This window comes from Meles meles, chromosome 15, assembly GCF_922984935.1.
Source record: "Meles meles chromosome 15, mMelMel3.1 paternal haplotype, whole genome shotgun sequence".
NCBI classification, from domain to species: Eukaryota; Metazoa; Chordata; class Mammalia; order Carnivora; family Mustelidae; genus Meles; species Meles meles.
In genome coordinates this window covers 72,583,914-72,608,537 of record NC_060080.1, presented here as the reverse complement: position 1 = coordinate 72,608,537, position 24,624 = coordinate 72,583,914, and positions in this window count along the sequence as shown.

Here is a 24,624-nt window from a genome sequence, read left to right as displayed (position 1 = left end):
TAACTAGAACTGCTTGGTACATAGCTTAGGCACTCAATATATTTTTGTTGAATGATCTGAAAACAGCAATTTTATATTTTAATGGGGGAATACCAAAGAACCAGGAAAGGAGAAATTCATCAAGTTCTTGTAATTTCATGGCTTCTTCAGGATAGTTGAATTTCCTGAAGAGCTGAGGATGAATTCATGAAGTTCCTATTAACTTTAACTATTTTTTAATACAAATCTAAATTAACAGAGAATAGCAGGTGTTCCTCACTATAAATTGGATTAAATGAAACCCTGTTTAACCAGTCTAAGTCAGTAGAGTAAAATTCAGATTCTCCTGAAGGCTGTTCATGTGAATTTTGTTCCCTTGCAGTGGGTTGCTTGTGATCTTGATATCACATTACTTTTAGTTGTAACCATTCCTTTGTCCCCTCTTTTGTGTCATGCCATGAACTATTCCTCTGGGCCACTGTGTGTGTCCATGTCTGTCCCCGCTCATCCTGCCACATGCCTGACCTTACTCCATCATTTGCTGTCTTCATAGAGTGGGACCCATTTTAAGGGATTTGTGTGAAATAATACGGACATTACATAAGGGCCCGAGTGCCACTCGTGAAATAAAGTTCTAGGTAACGTGTTTGCTGCCTCGATTGTCTACTTCTAGATTCTTAACTGTACACTAGAAAGGAGAGGCTGATAGATTTGAGTTATGAAGAGGTGAGGCATTACTGGCATGTATTTGGGTCACGTGGTACTCAGGCCCCTCAAATCTGCCTTCTCCACCTGTGCATTGGCCAACTCTACCCAAGCACAGCTGAGCACGGAATGCCTCATGAAAATGCGTGAGAAAGCGGAAGGACACCAATTAAGATCCTCTGTTTGGAAAAACTCTGCTCTTAAAATGTGCCCATTAACAAAAGCTTCATGGGTCGCCTGGGTGGCTCAGTGGGTTTAACGCCTCTGCCTTCAGCTCAGGTCATGATCCCAGGGTCCTGGGATCCAGCCCCACATCGGGCTCTCTGCTCAGTAGGGAGCCTGCTTCCTCCTCTCTCTGCCTGCCTCTCTGCCTACTTGTGATCTCTGTCTGTCAAATAAATAAAATCCTAAAAAAAAAAAAGCTCCATAATGGCCCCTTAGGACAAAGTTCCATCTGAAGATACATTCCTGTTGAAACAGCGAAGGGTGAAACATTTTTTTTTTTTGGTTGTTTTGGGGGTTTAATGAGATATTCAGTATGATTTGCATTTTGTTTATTTATAGTCTGCTTTTTCTTTTTCTTTCTTTCTTTATTTTTAATTTCTTATTTTTTATAAACATATAATGTATTTTTATCCCCCGGGGTACAGGTCTGTGAATCGCCAGGTTTACACACTTCACAGCGCTCACCATAGCACATACCCTCCCCAATGTCCATAACCCCCAAGGTGAAACATTTTTAAAAAGAAAGAAAGAGGGGAGAAAAGCAGTGCACTCTAATGGTTTTAAGAATACTGCACAGGTCTACGATAAATCTTGAATAATTCACCTGACCTAGGTTGAAATAGCACAGGTAATTCATGCAGCAATAGACATTTGGTTACTTAACAAATGTTCTTAAAGGGCAACTAATACATTTATAGTTTCAGTTGTGTGTTGTGTTCAGAGGCTCAGTTCTACTCTATACTTTTGGGGAGTTTTAGCCAGGTAAGCATATGGAGGTCCGAGTTGTTTGTTTGTTTTTACTGGTCTCTGATATAAACTGTCAAAAGTCACAGCCCTGACCATTATGCTTTCTGCATCTCAGCTTCCTCATCAGTAAAATAATCCCTCAAGTCTCCAAGTAAAAATTCCACAGCACATTGCTGCTGATTGAAGGACTGAGGAGGAGTTCTGGTTCTACCCAGTAGAGGGCAGTGTTACCTAGACAAGCTCTCAGCTTGCCTGCCGGACAGATGGAGCCATGGAAGCAGGATTCAGAATAGAGAATGGGTAGCTACCTATCTCTCAGTCTTGAGTCACCAGACCACAAATGCTTCTCCACAAAATAGCAATTTCAAGCAAGTGTAGAAATGCACTCCTCCTCAATCATTTGCCACTATTCCCAAAATGGACACATTACTCATTTCTACTGGAATATGAACAGGAATTTAAACTCCTGCAATCTGTGTTGTTTTCTGAAATTTAAAGTTTGTTCTATGAATACATTCATTTATATAAAATACAGCAGCTTGTCTATACATATTGAGCATTTAAAAATTACAGTTGAAAGTAGCAGATTTTTCTCCTGCAAAAATATTTAAGAAGTATTTATAAGGTTTGATTATGTTTAATATCATGCTAAGAGAGGAAAATTTAATTGTACTTTTGAATACACAAATAACAAAAGTCGTTGGCTTGTGGCACCTAGATAATTTCAAAGTTCTATGTGTCTAATCCATAGTCCCAATACTGGATGAAAATCTGAATCTTGATCAGTGCGCAAAGTTTAGAGAATGCCTTACGTTAGAGTGGTCCCCATGTAGGATACAAAAGCTGTCTAAGAACGCAATCTCTCACAGCCAGACCTGTCCAGTGGGCTAAGATGGATGTATATAAAATAAAACAGTAGTAGGATTAGATAGTTTAAGATAAAACAACACAATTAGATAGTTTAAGATGACATCTGTTCAATACAAATCATAACTCAGGAAGACATATAACAGTGTTGAAAACAGACAAAACAGAGGAATCAAGACATCAGTATGAAAAATGGATGTCTTCATCAAGGGGGTACCATTTAACAACAACAACAACAACAAAGAAAAATTAAGCAATGCATGTAAAAATATGTTGAAAAGTCAAAGGCATGACGTACATGTAAAATTCTCCTGTTACCATAATTACAACGTTGGGGTCCACAGTCACCCTGAAACCCTATCCTAGGTGAACTTAGAAAGGTACTTTGGGGAGCCTGGGTGGCTCAGTTGGTTAAGCAACTGCCTTTGGCTCAGATCATAATCCTGGAGTCTCAGGATCGAGTCCTGCATTGGGCTACCTGCCCAGCAAGGAGTCTGCTTCTCCCTCTGACCCCCCGTTCTCATTCTCTCTCTTTCTCTAATAACTAAGTAATAAAATCTTTAAAAATAAAAAAGGAAAAGTACTTTGGTACAACCTGACAACTTCTGCTTCTTCTTTGATCTTCATTACTGACAGAGGGCCTACTGGCCTTTTTTTTTTTTTTTTTTTTCCTTTCAGGATAAATGCCTTAGCCTAAAAGGAAGGTATTAATTCAAGAATGACGTAATTCTTGAGCCTGAGCCAAAGCACTGTGCCTGGTTCAAGCTGCAGCCTAGAGAGCAACCACCCGTCTTCCGTCTTTCGTCTTTCTGTGCCATGCCCCACCCAGGCTATTTCTGGCTGTGAGACTGCTCCCTCTTAGGGGCAGTTGACATTTTCTCGGATCCGGAGAAAGTCTGGCTACTTGAGAGAAAATACAATCGTGCTCTCCCCTCCCCACTATCTTTTGCCCGTAGCAACTCTAAGTGCAATAAAATGTGAGAGTGGGAACGAATTGCTATGGCAACAAAGTGTACTCTAATAATGAAGATGGTACCTAACAAGCGGGAGCAGCTAGCACTTTGAGGGAGAGGGAAAGGCAGTGCTCTGCGAGGAAGGGGGAAGGAAAAACACAGAACTGTAAAGTTTCCATTCTTTAGCCTACTTTTAGTGGCTCACTTAGGAAAGCTGGATTTCTGTTTTGGCCAACTTCCTCCTAGGGATATTTGGTACCTTCCTAAAAGAAGGCAGAAGAAGAGAGGAGCCCATCGGATCTAGAAACATGGGACAATGTGCAGTTGTTCGGGTGATCCACTGAGGTCCGTGGATCTAGACCTTCGGTTTCACAGACCGGCTTCCAGGTTCGCAGGGCTTGGTCCCACTTCTTTGACACTGTAATTCTCTTTGCCACTGCCATCTGGATAAGGGCTGGGAAATAATACGTACCAAACAATATGTACCCATCCTGCCTAGCATGAAAACGAGTAAAAGAAACTTCATTTAAAATGGAGTCAGGGTGGGAGGCTGGAGGGGAGACATGCTCTCACAGGCGCACCACTCATGGCGGCCCACATAAGCCACGGGGAGATGGGGGAGATGGAAGATCCTCCCTGCCCCAGCAGCAATGCCCTAACCACTGCCTGCAGCCAATAAGAAACAGCCATGACCTCAAAATCTTGTTTTTCGCTGAACTTTTGCTCTAAACAACCTTCTGCACCTTACTCCTAAAACCTAATGAAAGCTTATCTTCCCTTTGTCTTGGTGAACTTGCCTACAGTTCTCCCATCCTTCGTCCTGAATTGTTATTCTGGAATAAACTCAGTTTTGCTGATAAAAATAACTGGCTATTTTACTTTTAAGGTTAACACTCGAATGAATGTATAAGTCAAGGGCTCTTAAGGAAAACAAAGCGGGGCCAGAGAGATTCAGACACTGGTTTGAAGTAGTCTGAATTTATGCTACCTATTCTTTCATAAAAATTTAAATTAAGGGACTCAGAATTGGCTAGGTTATGCTGCAAAATAAATTAACTCCAACATTTTAGTGGTATAAGCAGCAAGGGCTAATTTCTCATGCACACTATCTGTCAATCACACCTAGAAGATAGCTCAGCTCATTTTCTGGGAGTTAAGATGGATTTTGGAAGTTGTGGGGGCACAGGGAAGAAGAGTATGTGAGGGTCTTGTGTCCTAATGAAATGCCCTGATCTAAGAGTGACACATGCCAGTCATGTCACTTCTGCTTATAACCCACTGGCCAGAACAACCCTATCCAATTGCAAGAAGGGAGCCATGAGTGACACTCTTCCCGTGGGTCTGGAAAAAGAAAAGTGATCACAAACATTACAAAAAAAATTACAAATATTACAAAAGTGATCACAAACATCCCATAGGTTTGAGCCTACCATAGGTTAAGGAATTTTTACAGAGGACGTGTATAACAAAGCTCTTACTTGGTATACATGTTAATATTCTTTGGGAATGTGTAGGCCATTGTCTTATATACCAACTGTCTTATTCCCTACAAGAATGTGTTTGTCTGAGGACCCAGAAGCATTGGGAGAAGGGCAGCTTGATCATTTGGACTCACATTCAGAACTGAGGGGTTGGCTGACTGATTACCAGCAAGAGTCCGGTGGCCAAGTTTTACAACGGGGTGAGTTGAAGCTTTGTCATCCACCTGAAGGTGAGAAGATGGAGCTAAGGGTAAGTTTTCTCAAAATCACAAAGCTGCCAGAACCTCATGATGGCTATTCTTGATCTCTCTCAGATCTTAGTTCGAGGTATTTCCCCTTTTAAAAGAAACAGAAACAAACTAAAACAAATCCTGTTTTCCTCCTTTCTCTTTAAATTCTCCAAGCTCAGTCCAAGCCCCACTTCTGTTCATCCATTTCTTGAACCCCCATTGCATTTAAAAATCAGCATGTGTTTCTTTAAACATTTAATGGTTCTGTAACATTCCACTTTTGCTCCCCATGCAATATAAATCCTGTGATGATAGCAACCTTACCTTTTCCTTTTTGCAATCTCTTTTTAGCACTTAGCACAGTGCTGGTACAAAGTTGGCAGATGGTTCATATTTATTGATTATGCCAGTAATTAGAAAAGGAAGAATTTTTATCGAGAACAATGGACTAGGCTAATGCAAATATACTTTGCGTAACTATGTTGTCACTGAAAGCTTTATTTTAAAAGACAGCTCTCTCATGTGGAGTTGATTGCCTGTTCAGTTCCTCTCAGCTCCTGCCAGTGAAGCAGGAGAATGGCGTCAAGAAAGAAAGTGAGTAGCGAATGATGAGAACAATACGGTGTAGAAAGAAGAGCTGAATTCGAACCCAGAGCTCGCATTCTATTGGCTCAGCCACTCACTAGCCATGTAAACTGGTAACAACCAGCACAACCATGTTCAAAGACACCCGAGATGGCCTTGCCTACTGCTCAGAAAGCAGTGAGAATTGAACAAAATCGTGTCAGTAAAAAAGGAGTCTGAAAACTTTTAAAATGCTTTACAAGTGTAATTTTAAAGCGGGGTCGTTAAGAAGGACCCAACTTGTACCGAATGTCTTTTGTGCTGCCAGAGACATTTTCGGAAGGGCAGGGGATATGCGATCAACCCCTGATAACACATGTTCTGAGCTCTTTGAAAGCCTTGTATCTCATCAGTACAGGGTCCTGTTGCTAATTGCAGGGGGTTTCTCCCTGGGCGTCAAGTTCGGTTTGTCAAGCGTTGTATTTATAACTTTCTGAAGCCTCAGTCCCTCTCGGAATCCCAGGAAATAAGAGCGTGATCTGATTGTGACTGTAGACGGCAGGTTGTTATTGCCAGGCTGGTGGTGATTTCTAACAAAAGCAAAACAGCAGGTATCACCGAGAGGAGAGCACTGAAGCTTTCCACATTTCTAAGAGGACCTGCTTCCCCTCCCTTTTCTTCCCTTCCTCTCTTCTGAAGAGGACAAGACGCTGGCTGGAGCCTGAACAAATCTGTTCATCTCCAAGAGCAGGTCCTTGCAATGCTGGGGAGGCGGGCTACCGGGGGCTCTGGCCGTCAGGTCCTTGCAATGCTGGGGAGGCAGGCTACCGGGGGCTCTGGCCGTCAGGTCCTTGCAATGCTGGGGAGGCGGGCTACCGGGGGCTCTGGCCGTGGAGAGAGAATGACTAACGGTGGGAGAAGTTCAGGTGGGGTTCCGGACACGTGGAGCAGAAATAACGAGAATCCTTTATGAATGGCGGGGATTCTGTCCAGGAACCATGTTACCATGGGAGCCCAGCAGCACAGGCCCAAGAGAAGCTGTTACCGTGGGAAACAAAGCAGACCCAACACCAGTATGATGACAGGAGGCCTGGGTTTGAGTTTCGGTCCCAGCTTTATTAGCTCTTCCCTTAGCTTCTCTGAACATTAGCTTTCTCATCTGAAAAATGGCACAACAGCAAAAAGGAAAGCTACTTCAAAGCTTTGGTGTAAGATGAGGACATGGAGAAGCAACATGGGGGGGTAGGGGGATAGGAGAAGAATAAATGAAACAAGATGGGATTGGGAGGGAGACAAACCATAAATGACTCTTAATCTCACAAAACAAACTGGGGGTTGCTGGGGGGAGGTGGGATTGGGAGAGGGGGAGCGGGCTATGGACATTGGGGAGGGGAGGCGAACCATAAGAGACTATGGACTCTGAAAAACAACCTGAGGGTTTTGAAGGGTCAGGGGTGGGAGGTTGGGGGAACAGGTGGTGGGTAATGGGGAGGGCACGTTTTGCATGGAGCACTGGGTGTTGTGCAAAAAGAATGAATACTGTTACGCTGAAAAAATAAATAAAAAAAAAAAAAATTAAATGCGAATGCTTATGAAAGGAACTTTCGTTTAATAAAAGTAATCAGTAGATCTAAAATAGGATGATTATTGGGTGTCTGGGTGGCTCAGTTGGTTAAGCAACTGCCTTCAGCTCACGTCATGATCCTGGAGTCCCAGGATCAAGTCCCACATTGGGCTCCCAGCTCCAAAGGGAGTCTGCTTTTCGCTCTGAACTTCTCCCCTCTCATGCTCTCTCTCACTGTCTCTCTCTCAAATAAATAAATAAAATCTTAAAAAAAATAAAATAGGATGATTATCCTAGATAATCAAATAGACCCTATGTAACCAAAGGTCCTTAAAAGTGGGGAAGAGAAGAAATGCAATGATAGAAGCAGACCAGGAGGGGCGCAATGGGAAAACCCAATCAGACGTTGCTGGATGGAGAAGATGGACGTTGAAGATGGAGAAGGGGGGAACAAGACCTGTGGAATGTGGGCAGCCCTTATGCACTAGAAAGGCAAGAAAATTACGCCCCCCCCCCCCCAGAGCCTGTAGAAAGAATACAGCTTAGCCCACACTCTGATTTTAGTCCAATAAGACAGGTCCCTGTCAGACCTATAACCTATAGAGCTATGAGGAGATAAAGCTGCATTATTCTAGACCAGAAGTGTGCTGTAGACAGCAGCAATAGAAAACAAATATTCAAGATATTTAATGCTATGGAAGGTCTTCTGAATGTTATCCAGAGTTTGCACATCAGAAAGTTGACTGTCTAAGTGAAACCAAGAATTCAGAGAGTTAATATAAACTGTAAAATGACACAGAGTTGCAGCTTTCAACATCTCTACTACAGTCTAAAGACACAAGATTAAATCTGAGAGAATTACAGACGTTCACTCTCTTCATTGAGTCCCAGGTAGTCTTTTTAGAACACGGATCTGACCTTGACAAGCCCTTGCTTAAAATCCTTTGTGGACGCCGCATCACCAAAACAATACATTTAAATTTTTATTTCTGTGAGTTTTTTTCTCCAGCTTCATCTCCTTTAACTGTTTCACATGCAGACTACAATCTCACCGCAGCAAATACATTCCTGATATTGAAAGTGCTGGGCTTTCTACGACTCTGCATAGATTACATTTCTACTTAAAATTTCCTTCCGTTTGCAAACCCTGACTTGTCTTTTACTTGGAATAACACTCCTTGAGGAACACATCCCTTTTAGATCTTTTCTCTAACTAAGAGGATGGACATCTGTTAACTTTCTGGCTGGTCAACATCCAACATCCTAACCTTTCCATTAGCACCTTCCTTTCCTTTTAGGAAATTCACCATTGTGCATAGTATATCAGGGAGAGGAATCCCCAATGCTTGCTTCTTACTGTCCCTTCCCACTCTTAAATCCTGAAGTTAGTGGGCCAAACTCTCCTTGCCCCACCCCCTATAGCCCAAGGACAAGTATGTGATCAAGACTGATCAAGCTGCCAGTACCCTGGTTCCTAGCACGTTGAATTTTGAATGAAGCAAAGAAGCTCACAGATCAGATCGACTGTAAGGAGTACAGTGACCAACAGACGAGATATTCTTCTGCAGCATCGTCTTTGCATGCTTGATTCCTGCCCCATTTTCAAGCTTTGTTCTGCAGCCCTCTACCTTGTCTTACTATCTTTCCAATGCTTCCCTCTACAGCAAGCCATCGTCCATTTCTGTTCCTACAGTGAGAGTCCTTTCTGATAAATGCTCCTCCCTTTGGGCTCCCACAGCACACTGTTTATGAACAAATTATAGTTGTTACTTGTATTATTATACTTGATTTTGTTGTTCATCATTATGATGGGTTGGAAATAACTCTGACCATCTCATAGCCAAACTGGATACGAAAAAGTTGTGCTTTACATGATCAATCCAGTTAGGTGTTTTTCATAGGAAAGGACTTTGGAATTTTTAAATATTTAAAGGGGCATCTTGCAGAGAAAAATCACATTCACTTAAGCAGATGTAGTGTGATAAAGCCCAGAAAGCAAAGGAGGCATGATATGATCTTTGAGGTCAGTCAAGGATGGGGGAGATAACAGAATAGGGGAGACAGGGAATTGTGAGGCCAAAGGTTGAAGCATAAGATATTGAGCTTAGATTTGATATTCATATGTAATTGCAAAGAAGAACCTATGACATTTACTGTGGTGTGTAATAGGGTCATATTAAGGGCCCCTAAGCCCTGAGAAGATTATGGGACAAAGTCTGATGCTTAAAAAATATGAAGTTGTTGGGGTGTCTGAGTGGCTCAGTCAGTTAAGCGTCTGCCTTCAGTTCTGGTCATGAGGCTAGGGTTCTAGAATCGAGCCCTGCATCAGGTTCCCTGCTCAGCAGGGCGTCTGCTTCTTGCTCTTCCTCCCCCTGCTCATGCTCTCTCTCTCTCTCAGATAAATAAATAAAATCTTTAAAAATTTTTAAAAATGTTTTTAAAAATTCAAAAATTTTTAAAAGATGGTTATAAAATAAATATAAGAAAATCAAAAGTCTGAATTTTCCTGTGATGCTGTCTTTTGAAATCTGAAATGTCAGTATTTTGAAAAAAATCTATTTTTGTTATTTTTTTGGTACCTCTGAACTGTTGATCCCCCATCACTGTCTCAGTCGGCCTATCCCTGATCTCATACAGCAGCTGCTGCACATTCAATGGATAATAAAAACCAAGATGGATTTGACCATCCACTGGTGAAATAAAGGAAGCTGTTTACATAATATGTCAAGTTCTAGTTGCTGTTGCTACTTTTGTCAAGGAAGGTGTGGGGTTGGAGACTAAGGGATGGAGCTTTTCAAAACACCAACCATGAACCCCCTAAGCTCATTTTCTCATCCTACAGCTCAATGGCTGTCTCTAATTCAGTCAGAGCTCAAGAAAGAAAGATCATGGAGAAGGTAAGTCTCTGCAGCTGTTTCATAAAGAAATGTTTGAGTTTTCATGGTGTAGGTAGCAAGATTCTTTCCAAATGATATTTCTGGAAAGGATTTATCTGTACATTGAGAATGAAAGCACCTGGACAGGACGGTGAAAGCAGAAGTCGCGTTTCGCCTCAGGTTGTTAAAACACTTGAATCAGGGCATGTCTTATAGAATAGTTGTGTCATATCAAATGCTTTTGGAGACTTTTTTGAAGGGTCCCATTCACTGGCCAGTTCTTTAGACAGGTATCTTATTTTTAGCTCATTTCCTTACAAATGTTTTTAAAGGTTTTATTTGTTTGATGGAGAGAGAGAGAGAGAGAGAGATGGAGAGAGGGTACAAGCAGGCAGAACAGCAGGCAGAGGGAAGGTGGGAAGCGGATGCCCCTGCTGAGCAGGGAGCCCAAGGATGCCAGATCCCAGGACCCTGGGATCATGACCTGAGCCAAAGGCAGCCGCTTACCTGACAGCCACCCAGACATCCCTCCTTACAACTTTTCATGGAGAAAATGCCCCTATTTCGTAGAAGCAGAACTTATAAGTTTTATCTATTTATCTGTTACATAGCCACTGAGTCCCCGAAGCCTCCTGACGTTAACCTATGTACTCTGTCAAGACAGGAGGACACAGGTAACATTAAAATTGACCATAAAGAAAGTACCCACATGAAAGGATTTTCCTTTCTCCCTCTGAAATCATTGCTAAGATCAGTTAGTGATGGAGAAACATGACTAAGGCTCACGAGGTGTGTGTGCGCGCTTACTTGGTCAGCGGGAGGACACCTGTAAGAGCCCATCTGTGGGCAGGTTCTAGTTGAGCAGCCACAGAAGGACTTTACCTTTCCCTAAATGCAACTCAGCTGTCACACCAAGTGCAAAGCAGGGTATTATTCTTGCTCACGCCAAGTACACACCTAGGTCTGAGCTCTGTCGTCTTTTCAGGTTCCCGGTCGATACTATGCATCTCCACTTATGGAGCTTAAATGTACTAGATGTTCCATTTGCCTGCCTCCACAAGTCACCTCCCCAGTTTTTTAGATTTACTGGATTTTCCTGCAGCTGCGTGAAAATGACGGTTTCATTACGCAATGATTGAGCTTTTCGTCCTCACCTAGTCAGGGACTAATTCCTTAATAAGCTATGCCTGCAGTAGTTTCTAAAGCAAGAATGCCAGAAACATTTGTTTTCAAATGGAGCCCTTACCAGTCATTAGTTGCTGTTAAGCCACAATTACATCAGTTTTCTACATGCTATAAAATCATTTTGGCATAACTGATGCTCAGGGAAATTTTGCACAATCTCTTGCTTTTTCATTTTTTCAAAGTAAAAACTGATCCTGCGTGTGTGCTGGTGACCTTTGTTTTCCCTATTATTTAATATATACATATATTTTAATGAAGACCTCAGTGTTATGGTTTACAAATGATTCCAGCTTTAATACGTAGTCACGCCATTTGTACTGTATATATAGATATCTGGATGGAGATAAATTTCTGGATATAGATATCTAGATAGTTTATTGGTAGTGTATGTACAGAATATAAAAATGAGGGCTCCTGGGTGGCTCAGTGGGTTAAAGCCTCTGCCTTTGGCTCAGGTCATGATCCCAGGGTTCTGGGATCAAGCCCCACATCAGGCTCTCTGCTCGGCAGGGAGCCTGCTTCCTCCTCTCTCTCCCTCTCTGCCTGCCTCTCTGCCTGCTTGTGATCTCTATCAAATAAATAAATAAAATCTTAAAAAAATGAAGGCTAATTAATTGAAATAGTTTATGTAAAGGCAATATCCATTTACCAAATGCTTGACATTTTAGAAACTCATACAGGCTTCAGATATGCAGCCCCTCTTTAAACCTATGGAAATTATTTGGCTGGTATATCAGTTGTTACTAAATGTTAAGATATGAAGATCTGTGAAGTTCCTAGGAAGAGCTTAATACTCTAAATTTCTGGTTGTGCCAAGAGAAAAAGTGAAAGATTTTGTGCTATTGAGAAAGAAATGATAAGGTGTTGAAGTAACATTTTTCCCACCATTTTTTCCTGTATAAAATGTTTAGGTTCTGAAAACCCTTCTATGTGTTAGGTGTGTGGTAGCAATAGGGCAGCTTCACATCTGGGTTAGCTCGCAGCAGCCTCAGCTGAGGATCGTGCCCCATGTGAAGAGAACAACTCGTCACTTCCAGAAGGATCATGGTTTGAATGATACATGATATTAACCTTCTATAGGTTAATGAAATTATTTAAACATTTTATAAAATTGGTGTCCTTGGTTATACTACAGGGAAAATACCCACTCTAAGCCCTGTCAGCAAGAATTTATGATGCATCTACCACCCGGGGCACACAGGAAATGCTGTGGTGTACACGGCAGGACTCTCTCATGAGGAATTTGCAACCTTTGTGTTCCTAGTCCAAAATAGCACATTTAACAGTTCTCTATGAAAGAAGTGGGGCACCTGGGTGGCTCAGTGGGTTAAGCCTCTGCCTTCGGCTCAGGTCATGATCTCAGGGTTCTGGGATCGAGTCCCGCATCGGGCTCTCTGCTTGGCAGGGAGCCTGTTCCCTCCTCTCTCTCTCTGCCTGCCTCGCTGCCTGCTTGTGATCTCGCTCTGTCAAATAAATAAATAAAATCTTTAAAAAAAAATAAAGAAGTGTATGCACTAATGATACTCAGCAATACAAAATGCTAACTGAGATGCCACAACTTTCCTGCTTTATAACCCTGAACAATTTACTTACCACTAGTAAGCCTATTTCTCCATCCATAGAGTGGAGGCAAATGTAAGATCCTCTTTTTATTTATTTATTTACTTTTTTTTATCATGTTACATTAGTTACCATTAGCTTTTGATGCAGGGTCCCATGAGTCATTGTTTGTGTATAAAACCCAATGCTCATTGCAGTACATGCCCTCCTTAATACCCATCACCAGGCTCACAAATCCCCCCACACCCCCTCCCCTCTAAAACCCTCAGTTTGATTCCCAGAGTCCATAGTCTCTCATGGTTCATCTCCCTCTCTGATTTCCCCCCTTCATTTTTCCCTTCCTTTTGTAAGATCCTCTTTAGACAACTTCGGTGAAGAGTCAATGAAATAAAGTCTGTAAAGTGCTAAGCACAATTCTGGTCATACGGTCAAGCTCAGAAGATGTTGACCAAAAATAAACAGATGGATGAATTAAGTAATCGTTACCAAATAAATTAATATGTGTGTAGAAAGGAATGAGGGTGGAAGTGAAAGGAGGGAACAAGCATCCATTAAACACCTGTGTGCTGAGCAGTTTTATACTCCGCCTTCTTCTCCCTCTTGTCTCATTCTCCCCACCTCACCCCGACCAATCTCTCTCACTCTCTCTTTCTCTCTCCTTCACTCTGCCATTTACCTGCTCTGTGACCTGGGGGTAGACCATTTGGTCTATTTGTGCCCATTTCCTAGCTCTACAATGGGAAAAAAAATAGTACAATTGCTATGAGAATTTAATACATATAAAACACTGCTGCACAGTAAATACTCACTAAGCTTTTGTTTTTGCCATTTCATCTAGCTGTTATTTTCTGGAAGGTGTAGCATGTAATGGGTACAAATATCAACAGTGCTCTGAGAAAAATGGGTAGATCATACTGTATCTTTCCATTACGAAGGGTTCTAAGAAGGAATGGTTTGCCTCAGTGAAAACTAGATGCCTTCCTGAGATTTGGTCCTCTCCTCTTTCTTTCACTCAGCATGATTATTCACCATATGACTACTTGGTGATTATCTACCACATGATTATTTGCACACTGACGACAGCAAAAGTGTACACACAAAAAAAGCCCATACGGTGGTTTAGCCAGATTTACTTATTAAACTGCAGACAACTTAAGAAGTTCCTTCAAGGCCAAAACCAAATGCTTATAATTCAGAATGTTTCTTCAAAAATATTCATGAAAATATTCATGTAAGCAGTGCTTCAGTAACTGAGTGTTCCTTATAATAATCACCTATTCTTCCTAACATGCTTTAAAAGGAAAATTGATGCTATTATTCTAGTTCAAAAGATAATGAGACAGAGGGAAGTGAATTGCCTGGACTAAGGTCATACATTAAATCAATAGCAGAGACAGACACAGAATGAAAAGTAAAAGTAAACAATTTTTTTCCTCCAACAATAGGGGTACTTCAGTTCAAAGACTATTACCTTTCATTGTCTTGACTTTAAGTTTTGGTACACCGAATTGCTTTTGAAAGCAACATGCTTTATACTATTCTACCTACTTGAATGAGTTTTTCAAAACCACAAATTTCTACTCATTTGTGGTTAAATTTCAAAGACATGTCAGCATATTTATGAAAGGTATGCTCTGAGTCTCGTCAGCGTGCTATGGCCTAAAATGGGGGGTTGAATCTGGACCTTCTCCACGTTACCTGAGCAGCCAATCTCACTCCACTCAATCCAAACTCCAGAAGGGCTTCTGACACCAATACCCAACTTCTCCAATTAGCCAGGTTGTATGTGGCACTGCCTGGTAGGTCCTGCCACATATCCCTGTTATTTGGGAAAACAGCTTATAACATTGAATTATTATTTTCACCAATAATACAAATGGCACTACCTCCTACAGCTGTAGCAGAGCGTCTTAGGTCCACGTGGGAAGTGGGGAACATCAAGTAAAATAAACCATTCCAGTTATCTCAGGAGGAAGTCAAAACTGAAAAGCAGAGATGAGACCTAGAAAAATTTGGAAGATTTCTTTAGCTTTGAATTTACGGGTTTTGCTTTGTTTTGGTTTTGTCTCTTAGCTGTTTCACCATAGTGATTAACACTGAGGTGTGGGACACCTCTTCTTTTCTCTAACACCAACTAAAGGGATTTGAGAGCAGGAGAGCTGGGAAGCCATCTTTCTTTCCAAAGCCAAGAGTCATCCAAAGGGCGCTAATGCAGAGCAGACTGAGTCCCTGGGGTCTTTTAATGGAATGTATCTTTTAAAGTGGACATGAAGATCCCACTCTAGTTTGAAGTGTGGCCCTGGAGGTTTGAATGGACAAGCTACATTTCCAGCTGTTATACTGAAGCAAATCATCCCTGCTTTTAGGAAACCGCAAAGGACTCGCAAGAACTGCGCCCAGCACCAGTGTGGCCCCACTGCCTACAGGACGTGGTCCCAGGCTATCTGTCCAACTGTATTTCCTATTGTTTCCTCTCACACTCACCATACTTTATGTCAGCTAAACCATTTGCAGTTCCTTGCACAAACCCAAAGCACTCCTACCTTATGCAATTCTTTCCCCTCCAACCTGTTTTACTCTTCTCCTTACATGCATTCCTCATTTCAGGCCATGAAAATTCCATTTACCAACACTGCTAACTGCTCAAACTAAAAATTTCTAACCACTCTTCAATCCTTTTCCATATCTACCTGTTGGATTCATCAACAAATCCAGATTCTGAAAACTCTTCACCCTTTCCATTACTACAAAGGTGATGCAAGCAACCAGCTCTCTTGCCTAGATTACCGTAAAAACCATCTCACCTTGCCCTCCTGCTGCTATTTTCAACAAAGCACCCAGTGATTCTACTAGAGTACAAAGTTCCGGTCACTTCTCTCCTCAGAACTTTCTCTACTTTTTGTGCCAGTCAGATCAAGGCCAATGTTCCAACAGTGACCTATAAGACCTCCTCAGATCTGGGTCTACCTTAACTCTTGCCTCATTTCCTACTCTTCTCTTGCTCATTCCGTTCCAGTCAGAATGGCTTCCTTACTTTTCCTTGTCCAAACCAATCACACGCTTTGCTCAGATCCTTTATATTTCTTCTCATGAAATTCTCTTCTACTAGTTATGTAAATGAGGTTTTCCCTTACCATCTTCAGGTATCTGCTTAACTACCATATTCTCTGTGAACACTATCTGCATGGGGTTTTCCCTGCACAGTGCCCATCCTTATCTAACATACTATATATTTTATTTACGTTGTTTTCCTATCTGTTTCCTAGCATTAGAAAGAAGTCCTTACCAGCAAGGAGTTTTATCTATTTTGTTTATTGTTGTGTCTCTCAGCCCTAGAAGAGAGCCAGGCCATACTGTAGATTCTCATTAGGTATTTTTAGAACAGGTGAATAAGTAAAATGACCTCTATATTGCTGAAATACTTCATCAGCATTTCAAAAATAATTGAGTTATTTCTCCCTTGAAGGGCCATATTTTCTACAGGGTCTGGAAGGTACAACTCCCGAGTTCCAAATAGTAAGGATGATGAAATCTTCTTTTCAAAGAAATGTCACTATTGCTGTTAGGTCCTGGTTACAATTTCCCAACTCCCTGTGGGCTCAGTTAATCTGAGGCCCTTTTGAGAAAAATGTCAATTACCTCTTGGTTTCTGCTTTCTCCAGCACCATGACACCCTCCCATGATTAATTCTCACTTCATTTTCCATAGCGTCAACTTCAGAGCCAGCACTCATTCTCTTCAAACAAATTACTAAAGGCAACATGATAACCTGGCAGAACTGTCTTAACTTCACTTGTCTTTCCCCCTTTGAAGTTAAATCCCCTCTGCTCTTATCAGATTATCTGAGTAGATTGTATCTGATGTATTATTGGTTTTGTTGTTCTATTTTAGTATGAACATTTTAGTCTATTCTAATGAGAGGTGAAATAAATTTGCTAATGACATGAATAATTATAAGTGTAAACATGAGCTGGGTATGAGACTACTGGGAGAATGCCTCAGTAACGAGACAAACCCCGTGGAAGCCAACAAAGAGAAAAAGCGACAACTGTAATCAAAGTCTTTCTCCCCTTCTGGCAATTTATACTGCAGATAGGCTGGTGATGCTGAGTACATGAGCTAATAGGAAGGAGGGGGAGACTACAGACCCAGTTTTCACTTTACAAAGTTGGTAGACTGTTGATGAAGGGTGGGTGTGAGCAACACTGGACTCTGAATTGTGCAGGGAGGAGAAGAATGGCTTGATTTAATTCTAATTGCCTAGTATGTATTATGGCTTTGCTTATTAAGAGGACCGTGTTAGGCATTTCCCAGGAAACAGAGAAGAATCGGCATCATCCCTGTTTCAAACAATTTTACACTTAATAAAAGAGAGAAGAATATAAATGACAGTTTTGCAAAGGTAAAGTCACAATTGATGCAAAGATATAGGCACAAATAGTCTCAAAGATAAAGGCACAAGATGGCCTTCAAGTACATTTGATGAAGAGGGCATAACTGATTCATCTGGTTTCACTGAGGAGAGGAAGATGGGAAATACATGTGGATGCGTGTAAATGCTGGAAAGAGTCTGTGCCTTTGTGGACAGAATCTGGGATGAGTTTTGAAATATGAGTGTGATTTTAATAGTCAGGTTCAGGAAAAATATGAAGGACATGGATGTAAAGTTGGAAAAATTCAGAATACAGTAAGTAATCCATTGGAATGAAGCACAGAGACATGATGGTAAATAGGGCTGAAAGAGGACTGGAGACAATAAAATCCTTGAATATCAGGCCCTAAGTTTCTACTCTGTGGGAAGTGGGGAGCCACTGAAGACTTTGGAATGTAAGTGAGACATCATAAGAGCTCACGAAATGGTAAGATCCTTTTAAGAGTTTCCAAGGGAAATGTGAAAATGCTACTCTCTCTCTCTCTCTCTCTCTCTCTCTCTTTCTTTTTTAGTCTTTCTTGGTCATGGGCTTTCAAGGTTTTTGTACAGATCATCTGACCCACAAGTAATTTAGAGATTGCTGTTGAGAGTTTGATCAATGTAAATTCTGGATTAGAGAAAATTCTCACAGCAATTCTATTATTTTTCCCTATTGTAGAGGTGAGGAAACTGAGGTACAGGAATTAATTGCCCCCCCGCAAGAACATAGTTAATAAATGGAGGAGGTGGGAGATGAAGAGGGAAAGAGAGAAAGAGAACCAAACATGCACTGTTGAATCACAACGGAAGAACACCATTAGACAGTTGCTTAATATATTATAACTTGGAGTAAATTTAAAGCACTAGAATTGTAATGGGGATTAGGTTGAGCTAATAGTTAAAATTTTTAAATATATGGCTGAACACTTCAGTAGTTTTAAATATTTCTCAATTGCCTTATTATATTTATTGAACAGTTCTAATCAAAAAAGATTACACAGAAATATCTCATGGATTCAGCTTTCAAGGCTGTGGTTCTTACTCAAGAACAGACAGAGATATCTGAAGTATAAACAAAGAGAACAGCTTCTTACTTTAATTGTAGGCAAATAATTATCCTTAATATTTAGTGAACATTAAGTAGATTTGGTTTTTGGAAAATAAGTAGAAGAGTAATTCTGCAACCTTTTTTTTTAAAGGAAACATTCTCATTAATGCAGCTAAGGTATTCTTGTGTGCTCCATTTAACAGCTGTTCAGCGGTATTCTCACATGGTGCGTGTGAAGAAGTCAGTTATAAAAAATGGTGTAAACACCTTTATTAAGAAAAGGGTAGCACAATGCCATTTCCTCCACCCCATCATCTCACTTAGCTGCAATAGGGATAATTACAAATACACAGGTGCTCAGAGAATTAAAAATGGAACATCATTCAGGGAATAGTTATTCAAAGAAAAGCAATAGGAATCTTTCTCTCCTCCATTCTCCAAAAAGGTGAAGTCGTGACTTTTCTAATATATTTTGTGTGTATCTTCTTGGTCAGCCATTTAGCCTAAGAATAAGTATCTCTACTCTCTTCATCCATGGTCTAGGCTCCCTCCACGTACTTGAGGGAACAAGAACCATGTTCAAAATAATACGGATTTTCCTCCTCTAGTAGGGTTAGACTATTGTAAGGATACACTTATTATCATTTGCCTAAGTGTATTCATATATGTACATTTCGTTTCCGTAATTAAACTATAAAAATACCCATAAATAGAAACCCCCCAAAATGTGTTTATGTGTATATGAGTGATTGTTCAAATATTACTTGTGAGGGGCACCTGGGTGGCTCAGTCGGTTAAGCATCTGACTGGATTTTGCTTCTGGTCACAATCTCAGGGTGATGAGGTCAAGCCCCATGTTGAGCTCCAGGCTGGGCATAAAACTTGCTTAAGAGTCTCTCTCCCTCTCTCCCTCTGCCCCATCCCCTGCTCATGTACCGCTCGCTGTCTCTCTCTCTCTCTTTCTCTCTCTCTCTCTCAAAAAACAAAAACAAAAACAAAAATTATTTGTTGAATGAGATATCAGAGAAACATTTACAGAAAAACCCTTTGGATTCGGAAGTTAGGACATCTTACATTTCTGAGAGGCCTGACCTACTGGGATCTGTAACACTTAGCTACCAGATGTCACATTCATTATGCTCTTGTCAACCAAATAAAAAAGACATCATATAATCCCTTTTATTTCCTTTCCTTGAGGGTGAGGCTTCATTAGAAGTTAGTGCTAAGTAGGAAAGTTTTGAAATAAAAATTATACCTTTTCCACCAATAATTCTTCTAGAAATATAATCTAGAGACGATCTTGGGTCAGGCTTCAGAAGCAGCCTCTGAAATAAGAATTTACATGTAAAGGGGGCGCCTGGGTGGCTCAGTGGGTTAAAGCCTCTGCCTTCGACTGGGGTCATGATCCCAGGGTCCTGGGATCGAGCCCCACATTGGGCTCTCTGCTGTGCGGGGTGCCTGCTTCCTCTGCTCTCTCTGCCTGCCTCTCTGCCTACTTGTGATCTTTGTCTGTCAAATAAATAAATAAATAAAATCTTTAAAAAAAAAAAAGAATTTACATGTAAGGGACTTTTTATGAAAGTTCCCCAGAAGAAACTAGGAAAAGGGACTAAGAGACTAGGAAAGATAAGGAGACTAGGGAAGAAAAAGAAGCCAAGCAAGAGCACAAAAACAAGCAAAGTCCTGCTGTGGTCCTATCAGCCAGAGGACACAGGGAAACTTTGTAGTATAAATTATACCCCAAAGTATAATTTGTCCTGACCAGAGGGCAGGAGCTATACTGTCACAGCCCCACACCTGCATTAGCAAAGGGCAATTCTAGCTGTTGGTACCATGTGGGCAAAGAAGCTTCAGGAACCCAAGGGCCGTTCACGGAAGAATCACAGGTAGGAGCACTATAAGCAAAGGCTACTGAAGCTAGGAGACAGGCACAGAGCAGCACATGGCAGAGATCAGAGGCCAATCTGAGTGAGAATGCTCACTCTGTACAGTGTTCATGATACAGATCAAGGCAATAATAGAAATGCACATATTTCCTTCTGAGTTTGATTATTATAATGACCAGAGAATCCAAATAAAGGATAAAAGGCTTTATTCACAACATGGTGTATTATACAGACATTTTTTAAAGTTTTCATTAATTTACTCAACAAGTATTCTTTTGAGTTTAAGTTAATTTAGGTCCTAGAGATACATCAGACAAAAAAAGAAAAGATCATCTACCCACATGTGGCTAACACTCTAGAGGGGAAATAACCCAAAAAAACAACAATTGAGGGGAACGTAGTATGCAGAAGACAGTAGGTTGCATGGAACAAAACAGAACCAGGTGTGGCTAAGCAAAATGTGCAAGGAGAAGAGGGGTACGTGAGGGAGGGGAATATATATTTTAAATTTAAAATGTAATTGAAAAGGATCAATGGAGCAAAGATTTAGAAGAGATGAATAAGTATTGCCACGTGCTTATCTGCGGAAAGATTTTTCTAGTCAGAGGAAATAGTGCAAAGGACATATGCAGAGAGAACATGCCTGCTGTGTTTGAAGAATAGTGAGAAGGTTAGCCTGTCAGATTAAGAGATAGGGGTCCTGTAAGTGATCAGGTCAGGGAATTAATAAACAGCCACATCATCTAGAGCTTTGTAGGTCATGAAAAGAACTTTGACTTGAGGAAGATGAGAAACCATTGGAAGATTCTAAGCAGACGTGTGACCTGATCTGAATTACATTTTGAAAGGATACTCTGGCTGTGCATTGAGAATAGATTATAGAGGGGCAAGGATAAAAGCAGGGAGACAATTAGACACTAATGCAATAATTCAGGCAAGTCCAACCAGTGCAGTGGACCAGGACTATTGCACAGGAGAGGGGTGAGAAGTCCTGGGGCCTATTACAAGTGTAGACAACAGAATTCCAGGGTGTGTTGGATAAGAGATGTGACAACAAAAAGGAATGCCAAGGAGGATTTAAATCCTTGGCCTGAGAAATCAGAAGGATATAGTGGCAAGTATGATGCCTTCAGTTTGTTCCTGAAGAAAAAGAACAAGAGTAAAGTATACCTAAAGTTAGCAGAAGGAAGGAGATTATTAAAATTAGAGCAGAAATAAACAAAACAGAAAACAGAAAAATAAGAGAGACAATGAATGGAATCAAACCTTCATTTTTTAGGAAGAGCATTTAATTGGTAAAACCATATTGACCAGGAAAAAAAGAGAAAAAAAAACCCACTATTTACCGATATCAAGACTGAGAGAAGGAAATCACTATAGATACTAATAACATATTAGCCTATTAAATATTACCAAATTAAATACTAAAAATAAAAATAGAATACAAATTATATATAATAAATCTTAATACAAGTATTAAATCTAGAAAATGTTATTAAAGTACTAAGGAAGTTTTATGAATAGTTTCACGCCAATTAATTCAACAATTTAGATGACATGAACAAATTCCTTACAAGGCACACACTCACAAAGCTCATTCAAGAAAAAAGAGAAAAACTGAATAGCCCTTGATCCACCAAAGAAACTGAATTTATGGTTTAAACTTTCCCTCAAGATAATTTTTTTTAATTTTTTGTTTTTTTTATTAACATATAATGCATTATTTGCCCCAGGGGTACAGGTCTATGAATCATCAGGTTTACACATTTCATAGCACTCACCATAGCACATACCCTCCCAATGTCCATAACCCAACCACCCTCTCCATTCCTCCCTCCCCCCAGCAACCCTCAGTTTGTTTTGTGAGATTAAGGGTCTCTTATGGTTTGTCTTCCCTCAAGATACTTATGAGATGATATGGGTTCATTCAGAAAACTCTGCCAGAAAGCCGAAGAGCAGGGAATACTTCCCATTTCATTCTATAATACAGACTACTTTACTACCAAAATGAAACAAAATAAAGATCAATTTCCCTCATGAGCATAGATATAAAACCCAAACAAAACCACAACAAATCGAATCTAACTATGCACACCCGCACACAGTGATATCACTTCATGAGGTGGAAAAGCAGGGCAGGTGGAAAAGCGGGCAAACTACCCTCCAGGGCACGTAGGCACTTTTGTGCACACTGAACTATCCCTTCTCACTTGATCATGTAAGTGTGATGAGCTTACATTGCGAGCCCAGTTCTGTGAATGACCCAGAGATGAAGCTGCCGGAGCACCAAAGCATTCATCTACATTGCTACTACAAAACCCTGTAAAAGCCTTGCTCTGGACCAAAGTGGGTCCCACCCAAATCCCTGTGTGGAATCCCTATTAAGAGACAGGTATTTAAATGTAAATGAGGTCACAAGGGTGGTGCCCTGATCCAGGAGGATTAGTGTACACTGAGAGGAAGGCAGTGAGGACCCTGCGACAGGGCAGCCTTCTGCAAGCCAGAGAGACAGTTTTCACCAGAAACCATAACCTTGACCGACCCTGGTCTTGGCTGTTCTAGCCTCCAGGACAATCGGAAAATAGACTTCTGTTCCAGTCTATAGTATTTTGTTTTGGCAGCCTGAGCTAACTAATGCAAGTCTAAAAGTAAGGCTGGGGAACCACCGTACCTGTTCCTGCTAAGAGACCCTTCCCCGCGGGACCAGAGTGGACACACATGGCCATGGAACACACAGAAGTCTGCGATTAGAACCCAGCTCTTCCTAAGCAACAGAGTAATCTCAACGCTCAAAAGCAAGGCCCTGTGTGAACAGAATCACACCCACTTGCATCTGGGTTTATTCTTGTTTTCTACCCTCCCTGTGGGCATTAAGGTTCCGAATTTTCATTTTCAGGCAATAAACAACATTATATAAAAAGAGGAATTACAGAAGATAGCCTTAAAATAAATTCCTAAATCTGATCAAGCCTATAATCAACCTACTTGGTGTCTACAGCCCACATTCAGGGTACTAAAATGGCTGACTGGTCTAATTTTGTATTCATGATCCCTAATTTCGAATCGACCCAATAATCCTGGAGTGTTCACTCTCTGAAATCATTATTTCACACATGTGTCAAATTCCCAACACCTCTTTCTCTTGCTTCTTACATCATTGCAAAAACCAGAAGTCATCAGATCACCATCAACTTCCTTGTACCATTCTTTCTGACTTCTTCCAATTACAACAGTTTTCTTGTCCTTCATTAAAGGTCAACTTTTTTACCTTTGTCTTAGATTTCACCCCATCTGCCTTCCTTCACAAGAATTCTTATTCAATTATCACCCTCAGTTTGCTGTATTAATTTATTTCTCTCTAATGGTTTATTCATTGTAGCATAAAAAAGCGGTTTTGTGATTCTCATGTTAAAAGAAAATGTCTGATTCCTTTTTTCCCTTAATCTATATTCCATGTTGTTGTTCTCCTTCCTAACAAAACACCTTAGGTATTTCTACTTCCTCGTAAGCCTCTTCCCGCAATGCATATCCCCCGCTAGTTCTGCCACTGTTCTCACTAAGGCCACCAGCAGTCCTTATCTTGCCAAATCTATGTTTGTATCCATTCTCACAGCATGAAAGGGAGTTTAAAACTCTGCTTATCTACCATGATACCACAAACCCTTGGTTCTCTTCCTTACAACAGTGTCACCTGCCAGTTTCTTCTCTATGGATCAATTTTAAATAATGAATTAATCAAGGTCATAGCCCTACAGCCATTCCAATTCCCTTGTTTTGCTTCTCTGTGCTTTAGGTCTTGTGAAACATCTTTGAGGACAGGCACAGAAGTGGAATGAATATGAGCAACTTTTCATGTAGGTCTTATCTAGATCTAATTTTTTTGTTCATAACATTTCATAACACATTTCAATATACGTAGCATTTCATTTATTATTCTAAGATACTTGTGCGGCATGAAGCATGCATGGTTGCACAGTGCAATTATAAAATCACACAGAGGTCTTGAAAATCTTAGTTCTATATACAGATACTAGGGGTATATATGTAAGTAGAAGCAGATAACTATTATTTTGTAAAAAAGAGACAAATTCCTACCCCTTGAAAATCTTGGAATAGCGTCCTCCATATTGGATGTAGAATCTACATCTTGACATGGTAAGTATGTATTAGCATCACATAATGAAAAAAAAAGAAAATCTTTAACCTGAAAAACTGGCCAAATGTTGATGAAAAATATGAACCCTGAACATTGTTTCCTCTTTTCTGATTTCAAGCAGAAAACATTAAACTTCTACTTATCATTGAGGGATGGGTTTTCTTTTTTCTTATCTACCTGACATTTA